This window comes from Ambystoma mexicanum, chromosome 5q (genome assembly GCF_040938575.1).
Source record: "Ambystoma mexicanum isolate Mex_15411 chromosome 5q, UKY_AmexF1_1, whole genome shotgun sequence".
Classification (NCBI taxonomy): Eukaryota; Metazoa; Chordata; class Amphibia; order Caudata; family Ambystomatidae; genus Ambystoma; species Ambystoma mexicanum.
In genome coordinates, this window is record NC_090933.1 from 1,085,855,272 (window position 1) to 1,085,873,843 (window position 18,572).

Consider the following 18,572-nt stretch of genomic DNA (forward strand, 5'->3'; position numbering starts at 1 on the left):
TTTGCAGGAAAGGGCCTGGATCTCTCCCACCCGTCGTGCGGAGGTGATGGCCACAAGAAACGCTGTTTTCCACGACAAGAACTTCAACGGAGCTGAGCGCAGAGGCTCGAACGGAGGTCTCATGAGCTTGGTCAGCACCACGTTGAGCTCCCACGCCGGGGCCGGGGCCTTCACCGGCAGGAACGATCTGAACAGTCCCTTCATGAATTCTTTCACCAGACGATGAGACCACAAAGACGTCCATCCCGTGGTTCTGGTGTATCGGGAGATCGCAGCAAGATGAATCTTGATGGAAGCGTGCGCCAGTCCAGCCTTGGCCAGCGTCAGCAGGTACGGCAGTACTTGAGGAGCCGTAATCCGTATAGGGTTAATCTTCTGTGCGTGGCACCAGACAGAGAACCTCTTCCATTTGTGTCCGTAGCATTTAAGAGTTGAGGACGCCCTGGCCTTTGCAAGAACCTCTCTGCAGTCGGCCGGTATGTCGTAACCTCCAAACTCTAACGCTGCAGGAGCCAGGCCTGCAAGTTCAGCGACTTCGGGTCGTGATGGAGGATGGCGCCTCCTTCCCTGGAGAGAAGATCCGCGTCCACTGGCAGCTTGATTGTCGAGGACGCTGATAAGTCCAGAAGGTCCGGGAACCATATCTGCCTCGGCCACGCAGGTGCGACGAGGATCATCCTGCACCGTGACCTCTTGAGCTGGTTGATGAGCCGGATCAGCAGCGGCAGTGGAGGGAACGCATATAGGAACAGGCCCTCCCAGGGGAACGAGAAAGCATCGCCCATGCTCCTCGGCTGGGGAAACCTGCTGGCGAACCTCCGGCACTTGGAGTTCGTCGCCGTCGCGAACAGGCGGTCCACTAGATCCTGTCGTAGTTCCCACTCGTGGCACGAGCACAGCTCTCTGCTGAGCGAGTCGGCGATGGTGTTTTTATTCCTGCCAGATGAAACGGCACCAGAAACATCCATTGGGCGACGGCCCAATGCCACAGATCCTGCACCTCCTTGGACAGGGTTGGGGATCTGGTACCGCCCTGCTTCCTGATGTAGAACATGGTGGTGGTGTTGTCGGTGAAGATCCTCACCACCTTGCCTTTGAGGGATGGAAGAAAGGACCCGAGGGCCCAAAACACTGCACAGAGTTCCAGGACGTTGATATGGAGGGACTTCTCCGTCGGCAGCCAAAGGCCCCTCGCGTGCAGATTTTCGGTGTGCGCTCCCCACCCTTCCAGGGAGGCATCCGTGGTCACTGTCTTCTGGTGGCCCGGGCTCTGGAAGTCCATGCCCGCCGTCAGATGCGCGCGGGTGCCCCACCACCGGATCGCTCGTCGGAAGCTCTCGTTGAGTGTGATCCTGTCCTCGAAGCTGCCCGTCTGGATCCAGCGAGCGTCCAGGAACTCCTGTAATGGGCGCATTCGAAGCCTGCACAGGCGGATGAGGTAAATGCAAGAAGACATCATTCCGAGGAGGGACTTGATGGACCTCACCCTGGCCGCGTCCGCAACAAGCATCCGCTGCACCTTGCCCAAGATGGCCCTCGTCCTTTCCTCCGACGGAGAGGCCAGAAGCGCCACTGTGTCGAGCTTCGCTCCCAGAAACAGTGCGTCTTGCGCGGGCACCAGGTGGGACTTGGCGTAGTTTATGGAGAATCCCAGGTCTGTGAGTAGTTGGACGGTCCTCGCCGTGTGCTCCGCGGCGAGCTCCTTTGTCTTTGCTCGGATGAGCCAGTCGTCCAGGTAGGGGTAGACGTGGATCCCCTCCAGGCGCAGCCGCGCCGCCACGGGTGCGAGGCACTTGGTGAACACCCTGGGTGCCAACCTCAATCCAAAGGGAAGGGCTCAGAACTGGTAGTGACGCCCTTGGACCACGAACCTGAGAAACTTTCGGTGTCCCTTTAGGATGGGGATATGGAAGTAGGCATCCTCCAAATCCAACGACGACAGGAAATGGCCCTCCTCCAGCTGACCCAGGACGTGCTGGAGGGTGACCATCCGGAACTTCGGTGCCTTGATGAATTTGTTCAGTCGTCATAGCTCCAGGATGGGACGCCATCCTCCTGTCTTCTTCTTCACAAGGAAGTATCTTGAGTAAACTCCGGAGCTCCGAAGCCTCTTTGGGACAAGCTCGATGGCGCCTTTCTTGAGCATCGCCTTTACCTCCAAGAGAAGTTGAGGGACGTGATGTTCCTTCCAGGCCACGGGGGGACGCGCGGGCAATTCTTTAGAAACTCGAGCGCATGACCCTGGCCCAGGGCGTCCAGCACCCAACGGTCGGTGGAGATGGACTCCCACACGCTGACGAAGTTCGCCAGCCGGCCTCCCACCGGGATGCTTCAGTGGGGGCCTGACCCCACGGTCGGTTCAGTCCTGCTTCGACGAGGCTTTGCCGCCTTGTCCTCCCTGGCGACGACGGCGGGGTCCGCCCGACTTGCCTCGTCCCCTGTAAGCTTCCTGTGACGACGAACGGGCTGCTTGACGGTAGGTGGAATATCCGCCGCCGGAACCTTTGGAGGCACCCTGCTTGCCTCCGGCGCTCTGAAAGGGCGGCCGTCGTTGCTGGAGAACACCAAGAGCCCGGGCTGTCTCCCTGTCCGTCTTGATGGCTTGTAGGGAATCGTCCACTGTTTTCCCAAACAGGTTGCTCCCGTCGAATGGCATGTCCAAAACTCTGGTCTGCACGTCCTGCCGGAAATCCGTTGCCTTGAGCCATCCACGCCGTTTAAGGCACACACTGTTGCCCAACTGGCGAAAACCAGTGTCAGCGATGTCCGTCGCTATCGTAATGGCGTGGTCCGACGCCCCTTCTCCTTCCTGCAAGATCTCTAGGGCCTCCGCCCTCTTGTCATCCGGTAGGAAGTCCAGCAGGGGGGCGATCTTGTACCACAACTCCCTGTCGTAGCGGGCTACGATGGCTAAGGCGTTTGCAGCCTTAATCGTCGTCGCTGCCAATGAGATGACTCTGCGTCCCATCGCGTCCCTCACCGTCCGGTGGGGAGGTCGACGTAGAGGCCGAAGCCCCCCCCGCTTTCTTCCTGGCCGCCGCAGAGACGACCAAGTCCGGGGTCGGCTGTGCCCGAAGGCACAAGGGGGCCGCGTCCGGGACCCGGTACTTCTTCTCGTAACGATCCCTTCTAGCAGGCGTTGTGGATGGGTTCTTGAGGAGGGCGAGACCCTCATCCCAGATATCGTCCAGTAGAGGTACAGCGAGGACCATCTTCCTCTTGGTCTCGCGCCGTTGATAAAGGAAACCTTCCTTCTTCTTCTCTTCCGGGCAGAGCTGGAAAAGCTTGGATGCCCTGGCGATCATGGCATGAAACGATCCAATATCGTCGGGCGGGGAGGCCCGGGGAGGAGGTGACGACGGAAGATCCTCGTCGTAAACCTCGTCGTCTGTACCCGTCGCGGTCGTGTCCGTCCCCGTATCATCCCCATGGGTCGTGGACGGGGAAGAGGGCTGAGCCGGGCGCGATGGTTCAAAAGGAGGTGGAGGATGAATCCTTCTTCTCTTAGGAGGGGGGCTCTGAGAAGGGCCTGGCTCCGGGTCCCCCATCGGGAGCGCTTCCTCCGTTGGTGGTAACGGCAATCTCGTCCTTATCTCCGAGCATAAGGACTGTATAGCCTACAAAATGGCCGCCGAGTTGTCTTGCGGCACTGGTTGAGGGGATTCCGACGGGCGGTCAGGAGCCTCGTCGGCACCCTCGACGTTCTCGTCGTCTCCTACGTCGGGATCCCTCCCGACGGGCTGGTCTTCTTCCACGCCAATGCCGTGGCTTAAGACTTCGATCAGCTCCTCCTCAGAGGTTGAGGCCGAATACACGACGACCTCCTGCCCCCCCTTTTTCTTCTCCGTCGGAGGTTTCACGGGGGTCCTGTCGATGGGCTTGAAAGAGGACTCCCTCCGTGGTGGCAGGGAGACTCTGAGCCCTGAAGTCGCCTCCACTGGTGGAGCCTCCACAGGCTGAGCCAGGGCCGCCGCGACTGTCTCGATAGAGGCCTTGGCAGGGTGGATCAAGGCTTTCACCACCTTAGGTGCGCTCACCGCCTTCTCCTTGGGGGGAGGGTCACCGCCTCGCTCCCCCTCCGGAGGGGCCTTCGACCTCGACCGGGGTCTCTCCAGGAGCTTCGCCGGGTGCTCGGCCTTCCTTTTACCCGAGCCAGAGCGTTGGCTCGTGGTTGATGGCACCGGGGAGGATGCGCCCTGCCTGGCAGCCGTAGAGCCTGACCGTTCGGCGCTCCCGGTGCCAGCGGACTCGCAGTGCTTGGCCTTCTGTTGGACCCCCATCGCCGGGGCGCCCTCAAAGGTCTTAGAAGACCGCTCGGACTTCTTCTTCTTGCCCGACGGGCATTTACCTTCCAGCCAGTTGGCGAGACGCAGATGGCGGTCCTTCATGGTCCGCTCCGACATATTGCCGCAAAACGCACAGTCCTTCTCCACGTGCGTCTTGTCCTCATGCAGGCAGTAGAGACAAAGGGAGTGTTCGTCCTCCTTAAAGACATTCTGAAGCTGGCATCCAGGGCAGTCCCTGAACAGCTTTCCGGGCGTCGAGCTTCCCTTCTCCTGGGCCATGATCGAGATGGGCCTGAGAAACTTCTGGAGTCCTTCAAAAGCGTGGCTCGACAAAATCTTCACCCTTGAGGGGCGTAGAGGAATCCGACACGAGTCCCCGTTGATCGGATAAAGAAACGGTGGAGCTTGAGGCTCTTTTGACCGAAAAAAGAGAGAATTTTCCTATGAAAAAGCGCGAAAACGCACTACAGCTCGAGAGCAATAGCACGAGGATCCCAACACATGAACGTGAGGTAAAAATCTGAAGATGGCTGCCAGAGGCGGGGCTTAGGGAGATGGCAGTCATTGGCTGTGGTCAGTATGACGCAGAGATCAGTGATTGGTTACTACTACGAAAGACAGATCAGAAACTAAACTGATACTGATTTTTCTTTACCGAGGATTCCCAGCCTGACGACGGGGAATATTCATGAGCATATGAATCCATGCCAGACCCCATGCTGGAGAATGTCTGAAATCTTGAGTATGATTCAAATAAAACTTCAACGCTCTCCTCACGTCCAGCGAATGCAAAGCCCGTTCTGCAGGTGTGGAGGCTGAAGTAAAAAACGAGGGCAACACAATAGAAGAGAGTTTATGAAATGCTGTCAGCACTTTGCGATAAAGTGCAGATTAGTAGCCAACACCACCTTGTCCTTCAATAACCGCAAGTATGGAGGGTCCACAACCAACGCCTGCAACTCAGACATCCTCCTGGCCGAAGAAATGGCCACCAGAAAACCCACCTTCCAGGACAAAATCTGCAAAGGAGTTGTCGACAACGGTTCAAGCGGTTGTCTCATGAGACCGGACTGAACCACATTAAGGCTCCACATCGGAGGACATTTCTTGACTGGAGGAAAAGTACGGAACAATCCCTTCAAGAAATGTTTGATCAGTCGATCACTAAACAGAGGAGCCGCATGTCGCCTCCGAGTAAATCTCGAAATCGCTGCCAAATGAACCTTTATGGACGATAGTGCCAGACCCCTTTTCGCCAACAGCAACAGGTAGGGAAGAACTTGCTCAGGAGAAATGTTCAAAGGGTCCACCCCCGGCTGTCCCTTACACCACACACAAAACCTTTTCCATTTGCCTGCATAGGAGACATTCGTGTATGGTGCTCTTGCCACCTCCAAATTCGTCGACTGTCACTGGACAGCCTTAGCAGGCCAAACTCGGAGAAGTCAGGAGCCAAGCCGTCAGGCTGAGAGATCCCGGATTGTGGTGCCACACTGCGCCCTTGTCCCGAGACAGAAGGTCTGACGTCGCTTCCAGCCGGATCTGCTTTTCCACAGACAGATGAAGGAGATCCGCGAACCACGGCTGGCTGGTCCAGAACGGAGCAACCAGAATCCGACGGCATGGGTATCTCCGAATCCACTGAAGGGTCCGTCGAATGAGCGGAAACAGAGGAAATGCATAAGCGAACCGGCATGTCCACGGGAACGAGAATGCATCCCCTAGAGACTCGGGGTGAGCCCACCTGCTGGCGAACTCCCTGCACTGTTTGTTCTCCCTCGTTGCGAAGCGATCCTACGGAGGATCGCCCCATTTCTGGAAGATCATGGACACCTGTTGCTCCTTTAGCTGACATTCATGGAGCTGGCCGACATCCCTGCTGAGCGCGTCTGCCTGCACATTCAACACTCCTGGCAGATGAAATGCCACAATGCCAATCTCGTGCGACAGAACACAATGCCAAAGATCCTGCGCTTCTTTCAACAGCACCCTGGAATGTGTGCCCCCCTGCTTCCTGAGAGAAATCATTGTGGTGGTATTGTCCGTCAACACCCTCACCACCGAGACGCGTATGCGTGGCAGAAACGATTTCAGGGCCCAATGTATCGCTCTCAATTCAAGCACATTTATGTGGAACCGAGACTCCACCTGAGACCACAGGCCTTGAGCCTGTGAGCCGCTGAGATGCGCCCCCCATCCTGTCTAAGAGGCATCCGCCACAATCGTGAATTGGCACTCCGGTTCCAGCAACGGCATGCCCGAACCAGATTCTCTGAGCACTGCCACCAGTGAAGAGCGTCCACCAGACTGTCGTCGATCACCACCTTGTCGGACCACGAGCCCAGACTCTGAGCCCACTGGTCCGTGAGGAACTCCTGCCCTGGCCTCATGTATAGACGACAGTTCGGCACCAGCGGAATCCATGACGCCATGGCCCCCAACAGTGACATGTAGGTCCGGACCGACACCCTTGCTCCAATCTTCCCCTGCGCCGCCCTTTGCCGGAGCTTCACCACTCTCTCGCCCGAAGGCTTCACAAGTCCCAGACGAGTCTGAAACTCTGCCCCCAAAAACACCAAGTGCCTGGAAGGTGACAGAAAAGACTTCTCGAAGTTTACGGCAAAGCCCAGCAGTTGCAACAAAAGCATGGTAGCGCCAAAACATTCCTGCGCTTCCCCTGGCGACGAACCCTGCACCAGCCAATCGTCCAGGTACGGGTATACGTGATGCCCCTCCCGTCGGAGCCACAACGCTACCGGCACCAAACATTTTGTAAACGTCCTGGGAGACGACTTTAAACCAAACGGGAGTACCCGAAACTGGTAATGATCTTCTCCTACGACAAACCGCAGGAACTTGCGGTGCCATCGACGTATGGGAATGTGGAAGTATGCGTCTTGTAAGTCCAACGACGCCAGAAACTCGTCCGGCTGCACTGACCGAATGACTTCCTGAAGAGTGAGCATCTTGAACTTCAGGCATTGCAGAGTCTTGTTCAACACCCGAAGATCGAGAATGGGCTGCCACTTGCCGTTGGGTTTCTTCACGTCAAAATAGCTGTAATAAACCCTGTGACCTTTCTCGGCCACTGGAACCAATTCTATAGCCCCTTTCTGTAGCAGAAGTACAACCTCCTGCCGTAGGATGTGAAGATGAGGTTGCACGGCATACACTGGAGGAATGGAAACCAGGGAACACTTGAACTCCAGTGAATGGCCCAGACGCACCGTGTCCAACACCCAACGGTCGACGTAATCTTGCACCACTCGTCCATGTGCAGTGCCACCCTGCCCCCCAGCAGGTTTCCCTGAAGACAGTCATTGTTGTGGCTTAGCCTGTCTCCCTTTAGAGGAGGAGGACTGTGCTCCTCTTTTCCTCGAGGCCTGAAAGTCCAGACTCTTCTGCGCCGACCCCTGGGAGGAATACCCAGATCGACCGTAACCTCGGTCCCTGGTGGAAGTAAACTGGGCATTTCCCAAAGCCCCCCAGAACGGACGAAAGGAGCGCCCACAATGCAAAGCACCCAACGACTTAGCAGTCTCAGTGTCCTCCTTCATACCTTTGAGGGCCTCATCAATTTTCTCTCCAAACAACTGCTCCCCTTCACAAGGCATGTCCAGAACCTTATAATGCACCGCAGGTCGAAAGTCTGTGAACTTAAGCAAGGCTTGGCGACGCAGTACAACGCCCTTGTTAATCTGCTTAAAGCCGGACTCCGCTAGGTCCACGGCTATATTAATACGGTGATTGGAAGCTTCCTCCCCCTCACGCATCAAAAGCATAGTGGACTTGCGGTGCTCCTCTGGCAGATGTTCAAAAATAAGTGCCAGCCGATGCCACATCTCACGAACATGGCACGCCATGATCACCAGGGAGTTGGCCGTTTTCACCGTCGTCACCCCCAACAGTCAAAACCTTCATCCCGAAGGCATCCTGTCTCCTGGCGTCACTGTCTGGAGGGGTAACACACTTGTGCTGACTCCAGGCTTTATGACTGGCTGCTGCCGAAACCACAGACTCAGAAGTGGGTTGCGACACTAAGCACTTCGGAGTACAGTCCGTGGCCTTAAACTTCTTCTCCAGCCTCCCTTTGACAGCCGGTTCAGAGAATGGATGTCGCATTGTGCGCAGGCCCTCCTGTCACACGTGGTCCAGGATAGGCACAGAGAATACAGCTTTCTGTCTCTTGCCCATGTGGTCGAACAGGAAGCATGCCTTACGCTCTTCCTCAGGAGTCAAACCAAATTCCACACATGCCTTAGCCATCATGGCGTGGAACGCCCCCACATCGTCGGGAGGGGACGGTTGTGCTGGACTACGAGGCTGTTCCACCTCCCCGTCTGAATCCCATATCGCGTCCCTCGTCTGCGACAAAGAGCCAGTAGACATGGACTCACGAGGTACACTGTCCGACTCCGACTCCAGCAGCTCACCCTCCTCAAGGTAGGAACGAGGACGATCTTCACTCACTGGCAGAGGCCCCGGCAACCCCGCTGTATCCGACGAACGCGGAGGAACACCAGCCGCGTCCATGACAGGACCCACCGGAACCACAGGCAGAGGGGGTAACCTCGAATCCAGCTGGCCCAAGGATTGCAATGTGGACAGAACCAGGAGCGACAACATAGCCTAAGGGTTCACCAGCGGATAACTAGCCGGACCAGCCCCCACAGCCCCCGACGTCGAAGGTCCAATACACTGCAGCTCAGAGGCCGATGGTTACGACACCTGCTCCCTGTCGTCGTCCACCTCAGAGGACACCGAAAAAGTAGCCGCCTCTCGATGTAAAATGGCGTCCGGCATCAGCGAGTCAAATGTAGAAGCCTGCCACGCGCCACTCGTCGGCTCCAAATCTTCAGTATCCATCCTCGACGACGAGAACAGCATCGGGCCTTTATCAAACCCTGTCGTCGCCGGAGCCGATGACACAACCATCGACGATGGTACCGTACATGGCAGAGGCACCATCGACGACGGAACTCCCGTCGACGAGGACGTCGTCGGAACTGCCACCTGCGGTGCAGATTTCCCAGGCGAACCAGTGTGCTTAGTCACGCTGGACCGGTGCTTCGAGGACTCTCGGCTAGAGGACGACCGGTGATGGTCTCCCGAAGAGGAGCGCTTCGACGAAGAGTCTTTCCTGGCCTTTTCCTGAGAAGCCCCTTTGCCGGAGCTCGACTTCTCAGGCCTACCTCCAGACCCCCGGGAATGGTCCGACTGACCATGTTTGGACGAAGCAGCCCTCTTCGACAGGTGCTTGCTCGAAGAAGCTCTACCACTCTTTTCAACCTCCGACCCAGGAGACGGCCGAGACTTCTTTGCCAGAGGCTCAGCCGCCGCCGCCCGGTGATGATCCACCACCTGTACAGGCCGCTCAGAGGACAAGCTCCTCACTGACCCCACCTCGGAAGTAGGGTAGGTGCCATCATTAAGCCAACAAACCAACTGCTGATTGCGGTCCTTAAGGGTCTTCTGCAAGAAACCTCTACAAATCTCGCAAGAGTCAGAGTGCTGAGGGTAAAGACAATAGATGTAGTCCATATGCCCGTCCGCCTCATACACTTTCTTCAGCCCACAAGTCGCACAGGGCCAGAACAGAGACTTCTTCGGACCAGAAGACATCGCAAAACACTGTAGTACAAGCATGTTAAAAAAACTCAATGAACACCAGGTGATCCCAACACTTTGGAGACGTTTGAAACCTGAAGGGAAGCCGCAGGGGTGTGGCTATTTATACCCTAAGTCCTATTGGTGGGGCGTAAAGCACCCAAAAAGGATGTTGATAGGTCATTGAAGTGTCGACGTTTTCCATAGGAAAACGCTAAGTTAAAATGACCGAAGTTCCCAGCCTGACGACAGGGAATATTCACAGCATGTGAATCCATGAAAGATCCAATGCTGGAGAAGTACAGTTCCCATGGGTGGAAAGGATCTTTGGATCCCCTTTCTCATTCTAATTGTAACATTTTTGTTACAGGGACAAGGTTACCTTTAATCGCTGGTGGCAGTGAATCTTTTAACTAATTTCCACAGCCGTGGTAAAGGCACCCATGGGTGCTCATTTTCCCAAAATGGCCCGTCATCTTTTTTAGCCATTTCAGTGTTCCTTGTCCTTTCTTTTTCCTTTCCCTGACCTCCAGTGTGGGAGATTCCTTTGTGTCAATCTTATCTTCGGCGGGAGACCTTGGTCAAGCCTGCCCCGGCTCCAGACTGTTTGCGAAGGCAGGAAGCATGGGAGGAGTCCAAAACTCTGCAGCTTTTTATCTTCCAACTTGACTGCAAGAATACAGTACGAACCTGGTAGACGGGCTGTCCTGAAAGGACTGCCATCCCCCCAAGTTTGAACGTTGCATTGCTGTTTGATTGGCTGGGTTCCTGCATCAAAGTCAGATCCTGGAAGCTGAAGAGGTAGTCGACCACTGGAACCAAATCCAAAGAGGAAGATGAAGAAATCGCGGCTGAGATGATTTCCAGCGACCGGAGAGCCTGCTGTGTAACTGGAGCCTGCGGTTACCCTTTTTTCCAAGCGACCTAGGGACTCCAAAAACGACGCCCGACCCAAAGCCTGGTGAGATCCACTCGACACAAAAAAGCCCCTGGGACCTCGAGCCATTGGGCAGTGCACAGTGTTCTGAATTCCGAATCTTGCTGAAACTTTGTGGGCATCCTCCTGGACTTGACATGAATCGAGTCCAAAATGTTCCCTCATCAGAGCGCTGCACCTACCAAATGACGATAATCAGTCTGGCAATATTCAGTCTTCTTCTGGTTCCTGAAAATGGTGCTAAAACCACAGAGCCGCATCCAGCCATGAGGAAACTCTTGCCTGGAGCCTTCTCCCGTGGTCCCTGCTGCAAAAGTCCTTCCAAAGTCCTGTCTTCCGTCTTCTTGACAAAGGAATCCATTAACTGGATTTTTGGCTGCAGATCCTGAAGTCTTCTTGCAGCAACTCCTCTGTTGGCTGGGGTATTTACTTACCTTAAGCCTTTGTGATTTCTGTAAAGCTTTTGGGTTCTTTTCTGTGATTGGGAGTCCTCTCGTCCAGTTCACCCAGGCCCACTACCTGGAATCCTCCCAGGGTGTCTTCTTTGAAGTCCGTGGACCCTAATTTTAAAGTGGACTACTTACTTGTTTGAACAGTCTACCACAGGAACTCTGACGTTGGTCTGCAACAAAAGCCTAACTCACCCTGCCTACAGCTGGCACCTAGACCACTATGGTGAACTCATGCAATTGAATAGGGACGGACTGGATAAGTAAAGGATTCTGTCTTGAAAACAATAACAAGTGTTGAAAAGCACTTACTTGTGAAAGAGTTGGTTGGTAACTGTAACTCTGAGAATGCACAGTTACAAAAGTTCTTACTTTCCTTGAATGTGTGTTGTGCCATTCTGAAAAGTAGATATAAGGTTAATCTACTCACCTGTGAATTGGTTGGGCCTCTTCCCCAAAAGTAATGCTGCTGGTTTCACTTTACTATTCCTGTTAGGATTTAAATGTATGAATGCCCCCAATTGGGCCTTGCTTCCTGTGACTTGCTGTTAGCCTGTACAGAATAAGTCTGCCTAAGGTTATACTTACCTTTAAGTTGCTGATAGCCCCTTTAAAAAGTATATAGGTTTTACTTAACTTGAGTTAGCTTTGTGCCATCCTAAAATAAGTTAAAGGGTTATTGCTTACCTCAGTCTGTGTTCCACTGACCAGAAAAACAACTGTAATAGTATATTACAACCTTAGGTTTTACCTGCCTAGAACAGCTGTGTGCCATTGTTGAAACGTGTTCTTAGGGGTAGCTGACCTTGGTCTGCCTGGTGCATCCTAAATTAGTTTAAAGAGTTCTTGCTGATCTTAGACTCTGTTCCATTGAGCAGAAAAGCAACTGTAATTGTATATTACACCAAAGTATAACTGTTATCCTGAATACTAGTTATAGGTGTTTACTGTTTTACTAAAGTAATCTAAAAGTTACTAATGGTTTTTTACTCCCCAATAATAGGTGTGACCTATACTGAATGTGTATGATAAGGTTCAACTTCCCTAGAATTACGGTTAGGTATTCTGAATACGTTTTTACGCTTTGGTCTGTGTAACTCCAAGCATAGTGGTGTGCTTTTTTAAATAAATGTGTTTATGACTCTATGACCAGTACTTCGCCAAGACTTAACTTGGCCTACTTGTATTTATAATAAACCTATATTTTCTTTATAATACTTCTGGTTGTCAGTGTTTCTATTGAATCCTGGTTGTACTACAGGTTCAGTGTACTTTCCTACAACCCTCTCTCCCTCCTAAGATAAGCCTGGCTGCGCTGTCTATGCTACCATATACGCAGGTGGCACAGCCTTATACTAAGAGTGGAGTCTTGTACTGTCTCAGTTGAAGGGTTTTACTAAACCCTTAGTTGGACTTCAGAAGAACTGTCCTAACATGGATGATAATCTTGAAAAGGGTTTTATAAGACATTCAACCTCACCTGCTAGAGCAATGATATGAGAAAGATGATACATAACTCAGGCCATGTGTCGATTATAGACAACTAAACACTATTACCATTAAGAACCGTCACCCTTTGGCTCCAATTAAAGTACTACTGGATCAAGCTAGAGACAGCCAAATCTATACCACGCTCAAATTAAAAGCTGCCTATAACCTTGTATGAATACGGAAGACGAAGAATGGAAGATAACCTTCTGGACTTGTTTTGGACATTTCATATATTTGGTGATGCCTTTGGTTTGTGTAATGCCCCCGCAGTCGTCCAGTGTTTTCTGAATGTTATATTCTGTGACCTATTGGACGTCTTTGTGGTGTGACCTATTGGACGTCTTTGTGGTGTAAGGTACAGAAGTACGAGTCTGACACAATGGTGGCATAGTGATTGGCAAAGACTTATTTCTTTAGAAAAGTAAAGAAAAGAAAACCTATCTAGCCCTATTTCTAAGAGTGGTTTCCCAGCCTCAACTAAAATGAAGGAGTCTGTCAGAATGTTCAAGAACTAAGAATCCACCGTCCTGTGTCAAAAACCTATTTCTAACCCTTCCACGTACAACAAAACTAAAAGGAGTTTTCTGTCTTCTTGGTCCAGAAGAATGACTCCCTTCTTCTGGACAGGCACAGTTCAGTGTATCAGAGGAACTGGTTCCTGAGGGAATGGCTCCCTTCCCCAGGTTGCAATCCTTTTCCAAAGGTTAAAGCAAGGTTCCAAAGTATCAAAATGTTCTCTGGTTCAGAAGGAAACAAAGTTCCCGGTATCAAGAGAATGGCTTCCTTCTTGCTATGTTAAGAGAGTGACTCCCCTTCTCTTGGCTGTTCACAAGATTCACAAACACACTAGAGGGAATGACTCCCTTCCCCTGGTTCTCTCTCAGCTCCTGACACTGCCAAGAGAATTCCTCCCTTCTCGAGGCTTTCCTGGTTCTCTCCATGTTTCTTGTAATGCCTAGAGAATTCCTCCCTTCTCTTGACTTTTCAAAATGTACACAAACAAAACAGGTGAAATGTCTCCCTTCCTTTGGTTCTCTCGCAGTTCCTTTGAGACAACACAACGATGGGGGAATGTCTCCCTTCCCCTGGCAAGGCTTTTGTTATTCACAGCCAACCTTGTTCACTACCCTGCCAGGTACTGTGACTATGAAGAATGACTATGATCGCTCTTCCTTTTATGGGTGCGGGTACCAGACTTGCCTTCCATACTGATCCCTTATTCTTGATAGACTTAGTTCACTCTCCTGCCAAATACTATTGTACGACCCAAGGTATGACAAAGTGGCTATCCCTCAGTCAGGGTCCCAGACCCTGAATATTCGGCTTCCTTACCCCTTCTGGGCTTTCCACCACCTTCTCAGTGGTCCCTGCATTTTCCAAGCAATGGGTGTCCCTTTTTCCGTGGCCTGCGATCGTCCTGGGTCTTCATTGATGCCTGCGACCACTCATGGGGCGTCCCTGACTTTCAGGATCTGCTTTCTGTCTGCAACGCCTCAGCAGTTGCAAGCTTCCGTCGGGCTGCTTGGTGCGCCCTGCTCGCGCTTCAAGCCTCAGGAAAACCCAGAGATTCTTTCACCAGGTTTGTGGAGCTGTCTTTCCAGTCTTGACCGGCTCTGGACCTTCCCGCTCCGTTCTCGATGTGCCAGTCTCCTCTCTTTCTTCCAGAACCGTGCTGACGCTTGCGGTACCTCCACAGAGTATATGACTCCTTTTGCAGTCCTCCTTCGCTTTTTGTATCCTCAGCATGATTGTATGAAATGGAACGCATACCTTGGTTTTGGCAGTACGTTTCTCATTCCTCTAAAGTGCTTCTTCGTCTCAGTTTCGATGTGAGTACTCTCTACTCGGTTAGGTGGATTCTTCCTCATCTCAGTATATTCTACGAGGGTGCAGTTTTCTACTCCATAAAAACGGCATCGGGACTCACAGAGGTCTGTGTAGGGTATGAGGGAGGTTGGGGTGGAGGGTGTATATATCGAGTTCTCCACAGATAATCTTCCCTTGTCCCTCCCCATGCGATCATCCTGCTAAGTACCACCCCAGGGGGACTATCGGAGTAGCAGCCTCACCTCCCTGGTCTCATGGGAAGAGGCTCCCTAGAGGGAAGCAGGGATGACAATAGGGGATTTGTCACAGTGGTTATAAATTTGGACGGCATACTAATTTTTTCATCCTCCTATGAGACTCACATTCATCATGTACAGGAAATCCTTAATAGACTCTGTGTCTATCTAGTTTCCAAGTGTGGGTTTCACAAGAAAAGGATAACATATTTCGGGTACGATTTAACACCAGGATGCATATAAATGGACCCCAGGAAGATCTCTGCAATATTGAAATGACCTATCCCCTCATCCATCAAAGAACTGCAAAGATTCTCGGGCTTCTCCAACTTCTATTGCAGATTTATCCCAGATTACTCTGAAATACTTGACCCCTTGACTAAGATGTTAAATAAAGGGATACCTTTGAATCGAACTCATTAATGGATGAAGCAATACCACAATCCTTGTTCACCTCAGCGCCTGTATTACGCTTGCCATATCTATTGGAAACAGATGCTTCCAACTATGCCCACTAGGCTCTTCTGCTGCAGTAAAACAAGAAAACAAATGATCTCGTTCCATTGCACATTATTCACCCCTGAAGCCTTCCAGTTCTCGTTTGGGATCATCCGGTTCACAGTAGGCAGTAGCCCTCTCACAGGTATTACTTTTCTTAACATGTCCCTTGATATTAAATACTGTGTACCCCTTGCTAAATAGTATTCCTGTTTTGTTTATTCTACAGCTCATGTCCATCAAGTCTCAAGTTAACAGGGGAGGTGTCTAGTAGCACTCCTGCCTTAGGGAAACTCATAACCTGTGGGTTGTTTCCACTGGGGTAGGAAGAGTATTGCCTCCAAGAGCCACAAGGGGTCCAACCTTCTCTCTGCAGTACAGGAGCTGACAGTTCGAGGAGATATAATGATGCTTACATATAAATACTATTGCTGCAGATATAATGCCTATCATTGTTCTAGTAATAAGTAATAAAATACAAAGCACCAAATGACAGATTACTTTTCAATAAAACAGATGCATTGTAAAGGAGAAATCTCAATGTGCGTGGGGTGCTTCTCAAATACACCACTTGACTCTCAAATCTGACGTGGTTTCACCCGATGTGTCCCTCGTCACTATTAATAGTGCAATGCCAAGCAAGTTTCAAACTGTCCCAATTAAATGCCCCAGTCTTCCCATGCAGGTTTCAACATTACCATACTAGTTTTACCCCAGTTAAGCATGTTGTCAAGCTAGTTTTACCATTTCCTGCAGAAAACTGTCATTTGTACTGTCATGCCAGTTTCTACATTGCCTTAGAACATTTCTGTGCCTGTTTGGCATTGTAATCCAAACAGATCTATAACAGGGAGGCATACTGCAATACTTGCTGCCACAGTGCCCCCTTAAAACTTGCATGACTGTTCGACATTGCCTCCATAAACTTGTAATGCCAATTTCAGCAGTGGCTTATGGGTGGTGCCCCTGCGGTAGGTCAGAAGGAGGAGACAGACTACTTTGGTATAGTTGACAATGTTTTATTTTAAACAATATTTAAAAAGGCCTCAGTGTCCCTAATCTATGGGTATTCTACCTAACACAACTAACTAGGGTGCTTGTCGTCTGTCATGAGGTCAAAGTAAATAGTCTGTTCTCCGTTGAAAGCTAAGCTGCACTGTCCCTACAACAAATACAAAACAACAAAAGACCAGGAGAAGGACTCCCTTCTACAGGATAGGATTCCGCAGCCCCATAGTTTGGCTTCCTATATTAACTTGTTCAGTTCTTTTAGGGGATCTATCCACGTCTCTGATGCCCCTCTTTCTTGAACTTGTAATCTGCTCCACCTTGTCGTTCTAGGTCTTTAAATCTCTCTTGTTATGTTTCTCTCATGTTTCTCTGAAAGTCACTTTTTCTCTACTAATTCTGAGGAAATAGAATCCCTCCTTCTGTGGTTCCTGCGTTCCTTATTCTTGGAATTATTTATCTTCTTACTGTATTGATTCTCTTTTGTATCACTCATGCAAGTAGGATTAATTGTGCACTGTATCTCACTCTCTTGGCGCTTTCTCGTATCACCGGGACAAGTAGGCTGAGTCCTATGACGCATTTCACTTTCTTGTATTTATTACCGGGACACGTATGTTGATTCCCCTGATGTATTTCACTTTCTTGGCTCTTTCTCGGATCACCGGGATGAGTCTGTTGACTCTCAATATATATATATATTACTCTCTCAGGTCTTTTCCGTATCACTGGGATGGATAGGAAGAGTGCTGCGATATAGTTCTCTCGCTAGGTTCTTTCTCGTTTCACTGCGACGAGTAGGATGAGTCCCGTAGTATAGACCACTTTCACAGCTCTTGCTCGTGTCACTGGGACATGTATACTGAGGCCAGTGATGTATTTTACTTTCTCTAGTCTTTTCTGTATCACTGGGAGGCGTAGAATGATTCCAGTGATATCCTTTAGTCTCTCGTTTGTTTCTCGTATTACTGGGCTAATTAGTGTGAATCCTGTTATATATTACACTCTCTTGCGTCTGTTTCGTATCAGTGGGATGAGTAGGATGAGTCCCGTAATATATTTAATTCTTTGTAATATGTGTCCATCTAATGGGCCTTCAACACGCCGCCAATCCGAAACTCCCAGGTGTCACTCTTCAGTGATAGTAGTCCTTTTCTTTTTATGGCTCATTGTTGGATCTTTTCCAGCTGAGAACTACAGTCCTTCTCTTCTAGTCGAGCATTCTTTCTTACTTGCTCATTTCTCCTCGTCTCAGTATTGCCAGTTTCCAACCATTGGGCAATAGTTATTCCTTGCTCAATCTTCTTCTTCACAGTGGTTTTATACATTTATTTATTTTGGAATTTGGACTTTATGGCACAGTAGCAAACAGTGGCTTGATCTGCTGAGTCTTTCTTAAGCCTGGATGTTACGGTTGATCCAATAGAAAGGGCCTTAGGGTGTTCCTCTGCGGAACGGGAGTCCTTGTCCATAAGAGGTCCCGCTTACCGCCACCCCTATGGGGAATGCTGCATAGCCACACAAGGAAAGACTCCCCTATGGGGAGAAGTGACTGAATGCCACAATTCGTCACACCCCAGTTAAACACAATCTGCCTCAGAACGAGTTTGGCAGTATTAGCAGTGCTAATACGGACACACATGTCTACCATTACTGTTGGTTCCTTTTTCCGGTAATTCTGTATCATTAGGATTTGTTATTCCCCATTATGCGACTCCATTGTGAGAGTGGAGGAATTAACTATGTAGGTAATGCTGCCTGAGGTAATTACTCAGATTTTCTGGAGGAAATCCCTCCATGCATGTGCTAGAGGTTTCCTCATAATGCGCTCCAAACCTTGACATTTGCAGACTACAAAAACTGGCAGTAAATCCGTTACTGCCATATTTTCCAGTTACCACAATACTTGGCCCAATGAGGCCATTGTCATTTCAGTAACCATGTTAACCCAGAAAATGACTATGCTTCCAGTAAATTGTAATGCCAGTGGTCTGTCAGTGTTGCGGCAGTGGTATAAGGCCACCTGGGTTTTTTATAGCGATATGTGGATTAAAGGGGAAGATGCAGTCTAGAGGATTCGCACATTGGTTGGGTTGGGGTGTGAATCAGTCACGTTTCTTTCCCAACAGTCACTGTTGGACTTGAGCATGCATGGTGGACAAGTTCAAGTTGACAATCATTTGTTGTGATCCAGCATGTGGAACCAGTATACCAAAAATCTGCTAACAGTAGT

At 50.8% G+C, this 18,572-nt stretch overlaps 1 protein-coding gene across 1 annotated transcript in view; it reads right to left on the reverse strand.

Moving 5' to 3' along the window:
- TATDN1 (TatD DNase domain containing 1) overlaps positions 1 to 18,572 on the reverse strand; it is a 463,190-nt gene that overhangs the window by 60,049 nt on the left and 384,569 nt on the right. The gene's annotated exons all lie outside the window — the stretch shown is intronic.